The 13,609-nt window shown below is 40.2% G+C and overlaps 1 protein-coding gene across 1 annotated transcript in view; it reads left to right on the forward strand.

The window, feature by feature from the left end:
* Window positions 1–2,827: 2,827 nt before the first annotated feature.
* The window catches only part of Agk (acylglycerol kinase), a 94,887-nt gene continuing 84,105 nt past the window's right edge, over window positions 2,828–13,609 (forward strand). The window contains exon 1 of the mRNA XM_031381644.1: window positions 2,828–2,845. The gene's annotated coding sequence lies outside the window, so the exon portion shown is untranslated. The remainder of the gene's footprint in view (window positions 2,846–13,609) is intronic.

A 13,609-nucleotide genomic window follows, 5' to 3' on the forward strand; every position in this document is an offset into this window, starting at 1 on the left:
TCCTTCACGTGAAACTCAGTAACCACTGACCTTCTTACTATCTCTGTAGACTTCTCTTTTCAGAATGCCAAATAGAATCATGCAAAATGAAGCCATTTCAGATTGGCTTCTTCACTTAGGAATACCCATTTAATGTTCTTGCCTTTTTATTGCTAGCTCAATAGTCCCTCTCAATGTCTGCACACATGCATATATGCCTGTGTGCGTGAGTGTGTTTGCATGCATTCATGTGTGTGTATGGGCATGTGCATGCACAGTGCATTGCATGTGTGTGTGCATACATGCATGCCTATGTGTTCACGTGTATGTGCATATGTGTGTGCTCATATGCATGTGTGCATGCATGCGTGTGTGTGTGTGTGTGTGTGTGTGTGTATGTGTGTGCACGTGTGTGTCCGAGCACCTATGGAGGCCAGAGGTGGATGGTGGATCCTTTCCATCGCTCTCCATCTTCCTTTCTGAGTCAGCATTTCTCATTGTACCTGGAATTCACTGACTCAGCAACACTTGCTGGCCATCAAGCTCCAGACATTCTCCTGTCTCTATCTTTTTAGCACTAGAACTGGAGGTGTACACCACCATGTTAAGTTTTTTACATGGGTGCTGGGGACTCAAAGTTAGGTCCTCATGCTTGCATGGTGTGCTAGCTAGTTTTATGTCAATTTGACACAAACTATAGGCATCTGAGAAGAGGGAAACTTGATTGAGAAATGCCTCCATAAGATCATGTTATAGGCAAGCCTGTGGAGCATTTTCTTAATTAGTAACTGTTGGTTCTGGGTCCTCTAAGAAAGCAGGCTGAGGAAACCATGCTGAGTAGGCCAGTAAGCATCACTCCTCCATGTCCTCACCATCGGCTCCCGCCTCCAGGTTCCTGCCCTGCTTGAGTTTCTGTCCTGACTTCCTTTGATGATGAACTGTGATGTTGCAACATAAGCCTTTTTCTTCCCAAGTTGATTTCATCATGGTGTTCTTTCACAGCGACAGCAACCCTGACAGAAACATGTGGCAAGCACTGACTGAGCCATCTCCTCAACTCACATTCATTTCATTTTGTTGCTGATTTACATTCCAATTTAGAAATGCATTCGCAAAAGATTTTGGTTGGAAAAAAATAACCAAAGACTCTCTTACCTTAGAATTAAATTAAAAGAAGTGTCCAAGAACCGTGTCAGAGATAAAACTAGGGTAAAGGGGAACCTTGGTGTGAAGGAGTGCACAGAGAGAGCACAAGACTTCTTGAAGATAGTGTGTATTGGTAGAAGATGGATCGTGGATGCAGATAGAGTATTGGTAGAAGATAGATTGTAGATGCAGATAGTGTGTATTGGTAGAAGATGGGTCATGGCTACAGATAGAGTGTATTGACAGATAATGGATCATGGATGCAGATAGAGCATATTGGTAGAGGATAGATTGTGGTTACAAATAGTGTGTATTTATAGAGGATGGATTATGGATGCACAGAGTGTGCATTTATACAGGACAGATTGTGGACTGGCCATGAATAAAAGAATCACAGCATTCTCCTAATACCTTCTTATTGAAGCACAGGGTATAGCTGCCTGTTTCGCTGAGCACACCCCCTACTCCATGATATCTGAGCCTCTTGGCTGCATGGATGTCACATAACTCCATCCTGCAGATACACACATAAGTGAGTGAAGAAGAAAAACTAGGTTCCCATACTCGGAGACTGAGGAAAAGGGATGAATGGGCAGAAGAATGGGTCACAGATCTCGTAAAGAAGTTGGAACTGCTACGGAAGAGTTCAAGATCTTTTTTTACTAGGTGCTGAGCGCTGTAGAAGGACTGCTCACATCAGACTCAATCCAAACCTTTACCCAAGATCCTCTGCAACAAAATTAGACTGGTGCTGGTTAACACGGAAGATACTTGGGCAGTCTGTCATCTAGTCACCTACTACTGCTGGATCTTTAGCGCCACCTCATGGTATGCTTCTCAATCTGGCTGCTTCACAAAGGGAGCCCACATGTTTTGGTATAAAGCTGCAAGGATTAAAGCTTTCCTCTTAAGGTCCACGATAAGAGATTCTGTGGTAATGAACAAATCGAGAGCTTTAGGATTAATGTCAGAGAATTTTAAGTCACACAACTTAATCTCAGCAATTACATGCACAATTAGCAGCAGGATTTTATATATGTACAAATCGTTGTGGAATTTTGGACATGAGCAATTTTGGACAGTGAGGACGAGATCAAACGTTCAACCTGTGCAAAGGCAATGAAGAGCTGAGAAGTAGGAAAGAGAATCTGACCCAGAATATAAGCTTTCATGAAATGGCCAGGGCCAAAAGTCCAATAAATTAGACTAAAGCCCCAACTGCGTGAAGTGTCTTTGGCTTTTTTACAGTGCTACTTCAGAGAAGCCCTTTAATTTCCAAAATTGTTGTGCTTTACCAAAACTGCTTTAATGGTCTAAGGATGGGTCAGGCAGCTTTATTCTAGTCTGAACCCATAAACTATTCTTCCAAAGGCTTGGTTGACTGTCTCTCAGGCAGGAGCTTCTTATAATGTGAAGGGAAGTTTATTATAGCCGTTAAACATACATAAAATATCTATAATGGTGACTCTTGTCTTCTTTACTCCCTGCAGAAGTTTATCTCCTCTTCTATATTTATTTTTTAAATATGTTTTTACTTTTAGCTGATGTGAATGTTTGTGTGCTGTACGCATGCATGCAGGATCCCTCAGAGTTCAGAGTGGCAGACGGTTGTGAGCTCTCATAAGGGTGCTGAGATCTGGACCTGGGTCGTCTGCAAGACCAGTAAGTGTTCTTAACTGCTGAGCCATCTCTCCAGTCCCCCCATGTATTTTTAATTTTGGTGAGTGACTGCTAATGAATTATAATTACATTAATTGTACTATTAATAAGGGATATTTAAAATCTACTTTAACAACCATCTGGCTTGGAATTAAAAGGGGAACTTGTATTTATTTGGCTACAGATGTAGATTAGGTGATTTGACATCTACTGATTTGTTTAATTAGAATGTTATGTTTATACTGATGAAGAAACAGAGTCTCAGGAATTTTAAATGGCCACCCTCAGGGTTGTACATTAAAGGAAAAAGCTGAAAATTAAATCTATGTTTCCTGTCTTAAAGTCTAGTAGTACTTTTTTATCATACCTCATCAGTCCAATACGGCCAATGAGTCTGTATTACTCTCAATTTTAACAGTACATAGAACACTTTAAGACTGTACCAGACTTCCTTTTGCAAATTAACCATGCTCATTGCATATCAGACTTCCACGAAGTTCTAATTGAAGGCACCTATTTAGTCTCATGGTCCTCAAGCTCATGGAATTATTGCTGTTGCTGCTGGTGGTAGTAGTGATGCTGTTGCTATTACTGGTGTGGGGAGTGAGTGTGTGCGTGCGTGTGTGTGTGTGTGTGTGTGTGTGTGTGTGTGTGTGTGTGTATGTGTGTGTATGTATGCATGTGTCCTCTGCAATAGTCCTCTGTAAAAAAAATAAATACTGCAAAGAATGCTAGCCTACAAGGTAATGTGCTGGAGAGTCTTACTGGAGAGGCCCAGACTCTGAGAGGTGAAATGTTTATTGAACAAGCATACAGTCTTTTGAAGTAGGTCTTGCGCACACTTGCCAAGATAGTTCAAAGCATGGCTTCATGCTAAATACGTATTAGCCATCCTCGCTAAGGAAAGAACTAATACAAGAGAGCAGGATTTTAGTGCCTCAGTACTTATCACCAGCATCATAGATGATTATGTAAATGCATCTCTGCTACCCTCGAACTTCCTTTGCTCTTCTGTCCTCCCAGACTCAGCCACTGTCACCTGGCCCTCTCACACCTGTTCTTATTTGTTAGTTTGGTGATAGCAAAACAACCTGACCATTCCACTCTCAGTCCTCGGTGAGCCCCGGGGCTTTGTTGCTGGATTAAGCAGCCTCGAACTGGACAATTCAAAATGGTTGTAATGAGATTTGGAAGAAATGGTATCTAAGAGTATGTGAGAGTACAGCAGACTTGTTGGTTGTGTTTCCCTGTGTCATTCGACCTATGCCAGTGGGTTCAGTGCTCTGTGATGAATGCTTTCATTGGAATATGGCTTGAATCTTGATATCACAGCTTAGCGGTGGTGTGGCAGGGAAACCTTTAAGAGGCAGGGCTAAAATCAAGGTAATTAAGCATGTGTTTCTACCCTCATAAATACATTAATGCTGTCTCTCAGGAGTGAGTTAAATTCCTGCAAGGAGTGGATTAATTCCCACGGAATCAGATTGTTTAAAGGGGAGTCTGGTGCCTCTTGCTTCCTTGCTCACACAAATGCCCTTTCTGCCAGTAGCTCTTTTCTTTTCCACTTCTCGGCCATGTTGTGATGCAGCCACAGGAGCCCATCACAAGATGCTGGTGCTATTAGTAAGAAGTTGTTTGGAGTTTTGTACCACCAGAATCATCATGAGCTCAATAAAGGTATGGGGGGGGGTTGGGAGTGCATGTGTGTGTGTGTGTGTGTCTGTGGGGGTGTGGGGGTGGGTGGGTGTATATATCTGTATGTCTGTGTGTCTCTGTAGTTGTCTGTGTGTATCTGTGTGTTCGTGTGTGTCTGTAGGTGTGTGTGTAGGTGTGTATATCTGTATGTCTGTGTAGTTATCTGTATAGTTATCTGGGCGTGTGTAGGTGTGTGTGTGTGTGTGTGTGTGTGTTTGTAGGTATGTGTGTGGTTATCTGTGTGTGTCTGTGTGTATGTGTAGGTGTGTGTGTATACAGGCTAGTGGTAGTGCTGGGGACTAAACCCAAGCCCATGTGCTTTTCATCAAGAATATATGACAGCCTATCATTCTTTGACTAAGATTCCAGTTCTAAGTCTGGCATAGGAAACACAGGCAGATGGGGAGGGATGAACAATTCATAATCACTTCAAAATCAGAAGATATAGATGACTTACTGAACATGAAGAGCATCTCTGAACAGTGTATTGTTAAGCTCACTCAGTGGTAAAGTTCTGGGTGCTTTTATTCTTATATTAAGAACTAGACAATAGCCACTCTTACCAATTCTACTTAATATTGCCGTGGTGAGACAGAGAAGTGCAAATAGATACAGGCATTAAGATTTCAAATGGTAGATCTGCTCAGTAAGGAGAGCTCCTGGAAGGCTGAGGGTGCAGTGGCGAGGGATCCTGTAAGGGTGAGGACACAGGGAGCCCAGTCATCATCCCAGATGACTCCATTTGTGTCCCTCTAGCATGATCTCTGTCTGAGTCACTTCTCCTCAGCATATCTCAGGTTCCTGGAACTGTGAAGCTTGTAGACAGATCCTCTTATAATGAGAATGGAATTGGTCCCTCTGGCATCTGCAGACAGAAGACACCAACAGGGCCTTGTGAGATCAGACAAAATAATGATCAGTGAGTGAACAATATGACTATGGAGTCTTGACTAAGCATAATTTTGTTTTCCTTGTTATTCTTTTCTCTATAGAATCCTCTAAGTCTTCTCAGTGACTCTAGGGCAGAGCTTCAGAAACTGGTCCCTCTAGGATGGGGCTTAGGAAGCAGGTCCCTCTAGGATGGGGCTTAGGAAGCCAGTCCCTCTAGGATGGGGCATAGGAAGCTGGTTCCTCCTTCCCTCCCAGTGTGGCCACATTGAGGAACTTTCTTTCTCTCTGTAGTACCACTGGACTCTAAGACTACATGTGGCTAAATCTCATCGTCTGGGACTCTAACATCAGGCTTCTTTCCTGTCCTCAGTAATACTTTCATGCAGATGACTTGATTGTATACACCGAGAATCCACCCAACAACAAAAATGCTATAAATTCTAGTTCAGCTTAGTAATATTATAAGGTCCAAAGTAATATTATAGGGCCCAAATATCTAGCAACAAGAAACTAGAAATTCAAAACAAAAATAACACCATTTATAATATTTCTAAAAGTACAGAGATAAACTTAATATAAGACCTAAACACTTTAACATTGCTGATATTAATACACTGATATAATGCTGATATAATGACATATAAATAAAGACATTAATATCATGTTTGGTGATGTAAATTCAATATTTTTGAATGGTTAGATATCTTTTTTTCCCTGAAACAGGGTATCTCTGGAAGTTCTGGGACTCTCTATGCGGACCAGGCTCACTTCAAACTCAAAGAGATTTGTTTGTCTCTGCTCCTGAGTGCTGGGGTTAAAGTTAAATATCTTTAAAATAACTTATAGATTCAACATGATTTGGGCCCAGATCAAGGGTGTGTATGGGAGAGGGATAGAATAAAAACTGATTCTAAATTCTAAATGAGAGAAGGGGAGGGGAAGGGAAGAGGACCTTCACTAAACTTTAAAGATTTTGTTCTTCTAAAGGTACCTATCACAAAAACAAAAAGGCAAAGCATAGACAGGTAACAAATATTTGCAAAACATATGAAGGAGATCTTGGAACAAAAATATGAAAAGAGTTCTTACAATTCAATGAGAAAAAGATTACCTTTTTAAAATGTGCAAAACATTTGAATAGCTATTTCATCAAGGAATACCTACTGTAGACAATTATACAGATCAGGATGTCCTCAGATTTAAAAAAAAAACAAAAACAAAAAAAACCTGATGTAAGTGCTGTAACGAAGTGTGTCTGCTGGAATTGTGATACACAGATTCCAGGGATATAAAATTTCAAGCAGTTTGGAAATTAGCTTGGCCATCCATGCCTTTAAAAATTAACCATACAACCCGGCTATCACTTTTAAAAATTTATCCCAAATGAAAGCACAAACATATGTCCACACTGTTGTATATAAAAATGTTGAATCCACCTTTATTTGTGGTACAAAAGAAATAAAGGTAAATATCCAGCTACAAGTTAATGGATGGCAGGTCGCTCATATGGCACTGTGCTGAGAGAAAAAAGCCAGAAACAAAACATTACATACTGCAAAGGTGCATTTATAGACAACTCAGCAAGAGAGAATTGTAGCAGATGGTGACAGGAAGTAGACTAGAGGTTGTGTGGTGCAGGGATTGACTGCTGTGTATGTAAGGGTTAACGGGAAGGATTAGCACCTAGATGATGTATCTGTTTATGTATTTTATTTCTATGTACGTGTGTGTGAAGGGTGTCTTCCTCAATTGCTCTCCACCTTATTTTTGTTGCAGGGTCTCTCACTGAGTCTGGAACTTAGAACAGATACACATATAGGTGAATTTTAAAGGATTAATATAAAGGTGAAACCATAGGAAACTTACAGACAATATTGGCAAATATTTGATCACTTAGTTGACGCTATCGGCGTGTATATCTGAGATTACATTTTATGAAGGTCAAGATTTTCTTTTAATGTCAGAAAATTTCAATAGTCAAATACTCTAGTCAAACAAAAAACTATTTCTAATAAGTCAAAGGGTTGTCATCCTTACTTCAGAGATAGTATTATTAGGAGAAACATTAAAGTATTGATCGACCTCAGTCACCATTAATTCAATAGCAGGCACACACATAAAGGGAAAATGTATAAAATGTAAGTAAAAGATGTTAGAAAATAATTTAAGAATGAGAAAATATGCAGGATCTTTTGTTTTCTAGTATATGAGGACATCTCCCTCTCCCGTGGGGCCTTTTGATTTTCTTATCCTAAACACAAAAAGTATTTTAAGCCTGAAACCAGATTTTTTATTTTTTATACTAGTTATTTCTATTTCAACTTTTTTTATAAGTTTATTTTTACTTATGTATACATACCTGTGTAAGTCTATGCCACATATTGGTGGGTACTCTCAGAAGCTAGAAGGCATGCCAGCTTCTGAGGGTAGGCATATAGGTTCCATGGGCGCTGGGAAGTGAACTCGGGTCGTTTGCAAACGTAACAAGCATTTTTAACCACTAGCCCCTGAGATCGTCCTGTTTGGCTGGGTAAAGTTTAAGAGCATGGCGTTCTGATGGGTCTCTGTTCTCACGCTCATCTTCATAGGATTCATGCACTCACCTCTTAGGTCTCACAAATGCTGAGATAGAGGTCTGGGCAGGAATCCTCAGTCCAGATACTGTATTGTCACACACATTTGCATTCTGGGATCATGTCCTGTTTAGTCTCCAGCTCTGTTGGATTTCTTTCTTTCTGGGCAACTTAGTTATGCACTTTGGATAATTTTGTTTTATTTTATCTACAGTTTCTAGATTTTGGAGTATGGAGACTTTCAGGCCTATTCCATCATGCTCGAACCAAAACTCTAAATGAATAATCTTATGACTAGCTTAGATTACTGTTGGTCTCTAGGGCCCTCAACCTAAAAGAACTATTCTTATTTTATGCAGGTGAAAAGATGCAGCTATTTTAATCACGAAGTTGTTTATTAGAATGATTATTATTTTAACTGAAATTTTAGTTTTCCTAAACAACAGCAATGCCAAACCAAACCTCTAAAACATTTGATGGATGCCATTCTTCTAAAAGGGAACGATATAACCACCAAATTAGAAACAAAAATAAATACATTACAGGTAGGATTTCAGAATCCTCAGGAATTGGATTATCTGGGAGACTGGGCTTGCAGAACAATGCTATAGACTTTGCTTTATCCTAGGTCTGGCCTTCGTCCTTATAAAACTGTCACAGGGAACAGGCAGCTGCAATTGCAAGCTGGAGCCCAAGTAAGATGAGGAGGAAATGGCACCTGATGACAAGGAGACACATAAGACAAAGAGCAATCAGAAGAGACGAAAGAGTCCTGATAGACACAGGTGACAAGAAGTTTCAGAGGGTTTTCTACAAACCCCTTTGCAATGATTTGGAAATTTTCTGTCTCCTAGGAAGCCATTGGTTTCTCGAAAGGCCTCATTTACATATTTCCAATCTGGTAGTTGTAGATTCAGTGGATATTAAAGGTCATAATAAGGAAGGGATTTTAAGCATAAATACCACAAGAACACCACTTCATATATTTTTTTCTTTGCAGGAAACACAGACTCTCAAGAAGTATCTGTATGCATAAATTGAATAAATACAACGAAGTGAATGTTAAAAGAATTTGCTCCCATTTTCCTCACTAGAATCGCTGACACTGGGGTCTATCTGCTCCTGCCTCAGACTTCATCTGAGGAAATACAGAGAAGGCTACTGATATCCCAACATCTTTTTTTCTTGAACTCTTTCCCTTGTTACTGATAATGCCTCTAAACAAGCATAGCCCAGGTTCAAGAACCATTGAAATGACTGAGAGTGAATTAAGAGTAAAAGGTTAGGCATAGCAGTAATGTCTGCCAGCTATTTCCATCATTGATTTTCACTTATTTCCTACCTTAAAGCCTCAACATTGTCATATTAAAAACAATGTCCTCTCTCTGGAAACCAACAGCATGTGGTTTGTAGAAACCCTGACCAAGACAGTGTGCCTAGTGACAATGGAGGCCAGAAGAGAACATCAGATCCACTGGAACAGGAGTTACAGATGGCTATGAGCCACCATATTGGTGCTGGAAACCAAAACTAGGAGTGCTTAACCACTGAACAATATCTTCAATCCCTGAGCCATCTCTTTTCCTCTTATCTCTTTTCTTTCCTCTTCTTTTCTTTTCTTTCCTTCTTTCTTTACTTTTCTTTTATACATTTCACCCATTTAAAGTGATTTACCCATTTAAGTATGGCTCACTAGTTGTAATATAGTAATATGCAGATTCCACCATACCCATATTGAGAACACTTTCCTCACATCAAACTGACCTCCTACTAGCTAACAGTAGTTTCTCATTACTCTTCATCCCTTCCCCCAGCCCCAACATCTAGTCCAGTCCATTCATGTGTTCTCCAGTTCTGGGTGTTTCATGTATATGAGTCATATCACATCCAGCCTTATTTCATCTAGCTTAATGTTCTTAAAACTGATCATCATAACCTTGTGGAGTCCTCCCATGTAAGAATGTACACCTTCTTAGAGATCTCTCAGCAGACTTCTCCTCAAAACTCCTGGGACTCAGTTGGGCTACATGAACAATTCCTCATCTAATCAATGGCCATAAAGAGAAATTGCTACAGTTACATAAAGTGGGGACTGAGTGAGCAGGGTGCTGGAAGGTGGTGGCCTGTGCAGAATCAGGTTCCCAGGAGGACTAAGGATAAGAGAAATGGATGCCAGAGAAGGAAGCAAAATGGGAACTGCTCTTTGATAATACAACATGGCAGTTACAGTGGAGTTACAAGTCAACAGTGAAAGAAACTGTGATTTGGTTTGTTTTCCATCAGTTTTTTCTTCCTTCCTTCTCTTCTTATTTCCCTTCCCCCTCCCCCCCTCCTCTAGCTCCAGGGGACCCAACATTCCCTTCTGACCTCTGCAGGCACCAGACAAATATATGGTACATACATACACACATAGGCAAAACATACATTAAAATAATAAATATCTTTCTAAAAGAAGAGGCTCAGAAGATGGCTCAATGGTAAAAACGTTTGCCTCGCAAGTGTGAGAACTGGAATTTGAATACCCAGAACCCCACACATATGTTAATTTGGTATGGTAGTACATTATAATTCTGATTGGGATTTAAATTCCGTTTAATAAGTAATTGTACCATGCTCTTTTTTCATTAATTTCTTTATTTATTCATTTTGCATCCTGATTACAGCCCCTTTTTTCCCAGTCCTACCCTCACCCATCTCTCCCCTAATACCAACTTCCCTTCTCCTCATTAAAGAGTAGTACCCCCTGCACTCATCCCAGAGTATCAACCCACCCTGGTATATTAAGTCCATCAGGACTAAGTGCATCCTCTCCCAAAGGCCCAGACAAAGCAGCCCAGCTAAGGGGAAGGGTTCCAAAGGCAGGCAATAGAGCCAGAGTCTGCCCCAACCCCAATTGTTAGGGAACCCCAAGAAGACCAAGCTGCACATCTGCTAACTATGTGTAGGGGACCTAGGTCCATCCCATGCATGCTCTTTGGTTGGTAGTTCAGCCTCTATGAGCTCCCATGGGCCCAGGTTAATTTACTTTGTAGGCCTTCTTGCTCAATTCTATGCCCTGCTTTCCCACAAGACTCCCTGAACTCAGCCTGATGTTTGGCTATGGGTCTCTTCGTCTGTTCCATCAGCTGCTGGATGAAGCTTCTCAAAAGACAGTTATGGGCTGGCGAGATGGCTCAGCGGGTAAGAGCACTGACTGCTCTTCTGAAGGTCCTGAGTTCAAATCCCAGCAACCACATGGTGACTTACAACCACCTGTAATGAGATTTGATGCCCTCTTCTGGTACATCTGAAGACAGCTACAGTTTACTTATGCATAATAATAAATAAATCTTAAAAAAAAAAAAACAGTTATGCCAGACTCACTAATAGTGTAAGAGAATGATTCTTGCCCATGGGCTGGTTCTCAAGTTGAGCCAGGCATTGGTCAGCCATTCTCTCAATCTCTGTTCCATCTTTATTCCTGCACATTTTGTAGACAGGGCAAGTTTTGGGGTAGAAGGTTTTGTGGATGGGTTGGTGTCTCCCCCCGACTCCACTAGAAATTCTTCCGGGCTATGGGAGGCCACAGAAGACTCCATATCCTCTGCTGCCAGAAGTCTCAGCTAGGGTCACCCCTACAAACTCCCAGGAGTCTCTGTCTCTGGCCTGTCCAAGATATGACACACCCCCTACCCCACTGATTTCCAATCTACTTCCCAGACCTCCCCTGACCCCCTACCTCAGTTTCCCTCCCCACCCTCTCCTACCCAGTTTCCTCTCTCCATCCATTTCTGATGTCTATTTCATTTCCCCTTCTGAGTGAGATTCAAGCATCTTCCATTGGGTTCTCTTTGTCACTTAGTGTCTTTGGGTCTGTGGATTGCAACATGGTTATCTTGTACTTTATGGTTACTATCCACTTATAAGTGAGTACATAGCATGTGTGTCTCTCTCTGTGTGTCTGGGTTACCTCACTCAGGATGATATCTTCTATTTCCATCTATTTGCCTGAAAATTTCATGATGTTTTTGTTTTTAATAGCTGAGTAGCATTCCATAGTGTAAATATACCACATCGTCTTTATTCATTCTTTGTTTGAGGGACACCTAGGTCATTTCCAGTTTCTGGATAATACAAATAAAGCTGCTATGGATGTAGTTAAGCAAGTGTCCTTGTGGTATGGTAGAGCATCTTTTAGGTATATGCCCAGGAATGGTATAGTTGTATCTTGAGGTAGAATTATTCACAATTTTCTAAGAAACTGTCAGATTGGTTTCCAGAGTAGTACAAATTTGCACTCCCACTAGCAATGGACAAGTGTAACTCTTGTCCGGAACTCCACATTCTGGCCAGCATGGGCTGCCTCTTGAGTTTTTGATCTTAACCATTCTAGTAGATATAAGATGGAAACACAAAGTTGTTTTAATTTGCATTTCCTTGATGACTAAGAACTTTGATCATTTATTAAATACTTCTTGGCCATTAGGGTTTCCTCTCTGTTTAGATCTGTACCTATTTTTAAACTGGGTTGTTTAGTTTGTTGGTGTCTAACTTCTTGAGTTCTTTATACATTAAACTTATGTCAGATGTAGGGTTAATGCATACCTTTTCCCATTTTGTAGGCTGTCATTTTTTTATGGTGTCCTTTGCCTTACAGAAGATTTTCAGTTTCATGAGATCCCATTTATTGATTGTTGATCTTAGCACCTAAGCTGTTGGTGTTCTGTTGAGTAAGTTCAAAACTGTTCATTTTCTCTTCTATTAGATTTCATGTATCTGGTTTTATGTTGAGGTCTTTGATCCACTTACAGTTGAGTTTTGTGCAGGATGATAAATATGAAACTATTTGGATTCTTCTACATGCAGACATCCAGTTAGACCAGCACCATTTGTTGAAGATGCACACATAGGTGTTTGGGTTTATTTCTGTATCTTCGATTTGATTCCATTAATCAACCTGTTTTTATGCCGATATGATTCTATTTTTATTACTATTGCTCTGTATTAGTAGTACAGCTTGAAATCAGGGATGGTGATACTTCCAGAAGTCTTTCATTGTACAGGATTGTTTCAGCTATCCTGGGATTTTATTTTTCCATATGAAGAGGAGACTTGCTTTTTCAAGCTCTATAAAGAATTGTTTTGGAATTTTGATAGGAATTGCATTAACTCTGTTGATTGCTTTTGGTAAAATAGCCATTTTTTACTATATTAATCCTACCTATCCATGAGCATGAGAAATCCATATATCTTCTGATATCTTTTTCAATTTCTTTCTTCAGAGACTTGACATTCTCATCATGTAAGTTTTTCACTTGCTAGGTTAAAGTTACCCAAATTATTTTATATCATTTGTGGCTATTGTGAAGGGTGTTCCCTGATTCCTTTACCAGCCTGTTTATCATTTGTATAAAGGAGGGCTACTGATTTTTTCAGTTAATTATTTTACCCAGCCATTTTGCTGAAGGTGTTTATCAGACATAAGAGTTCTTTGGTAGAATTTGGGGGGTCACTTATGTTTCTTATCATAGTATCTTTGAATAGTGATACTTTGACGTCTTCCTTTCCAATTTGTACCCCCTTGATCTCTAGTTGTCTTAATGCTCTATCAAGAAATTCAAGTACTATATTGAATAGATATGGAGAGAGTGGACAGCCTTCTCTTGTCCCTAATTTTAGTGGAATTG

This window comes from Mastomys coucha, unplaced genomic scaffold, assembly GCF_008632895.1.
Source record: "Mastomys coucha isolate ucsf_1 unplaced genomic scaffold, UCSF_Mcou_1 pScaffold20, whole genome shotgun sequence".
NCBI classification, from domain to species: Eukaryota; Metazoa; Chordata; class Mammalia; order Rodentia; family Muridae; genus Mastomys; species Mastomys coucha.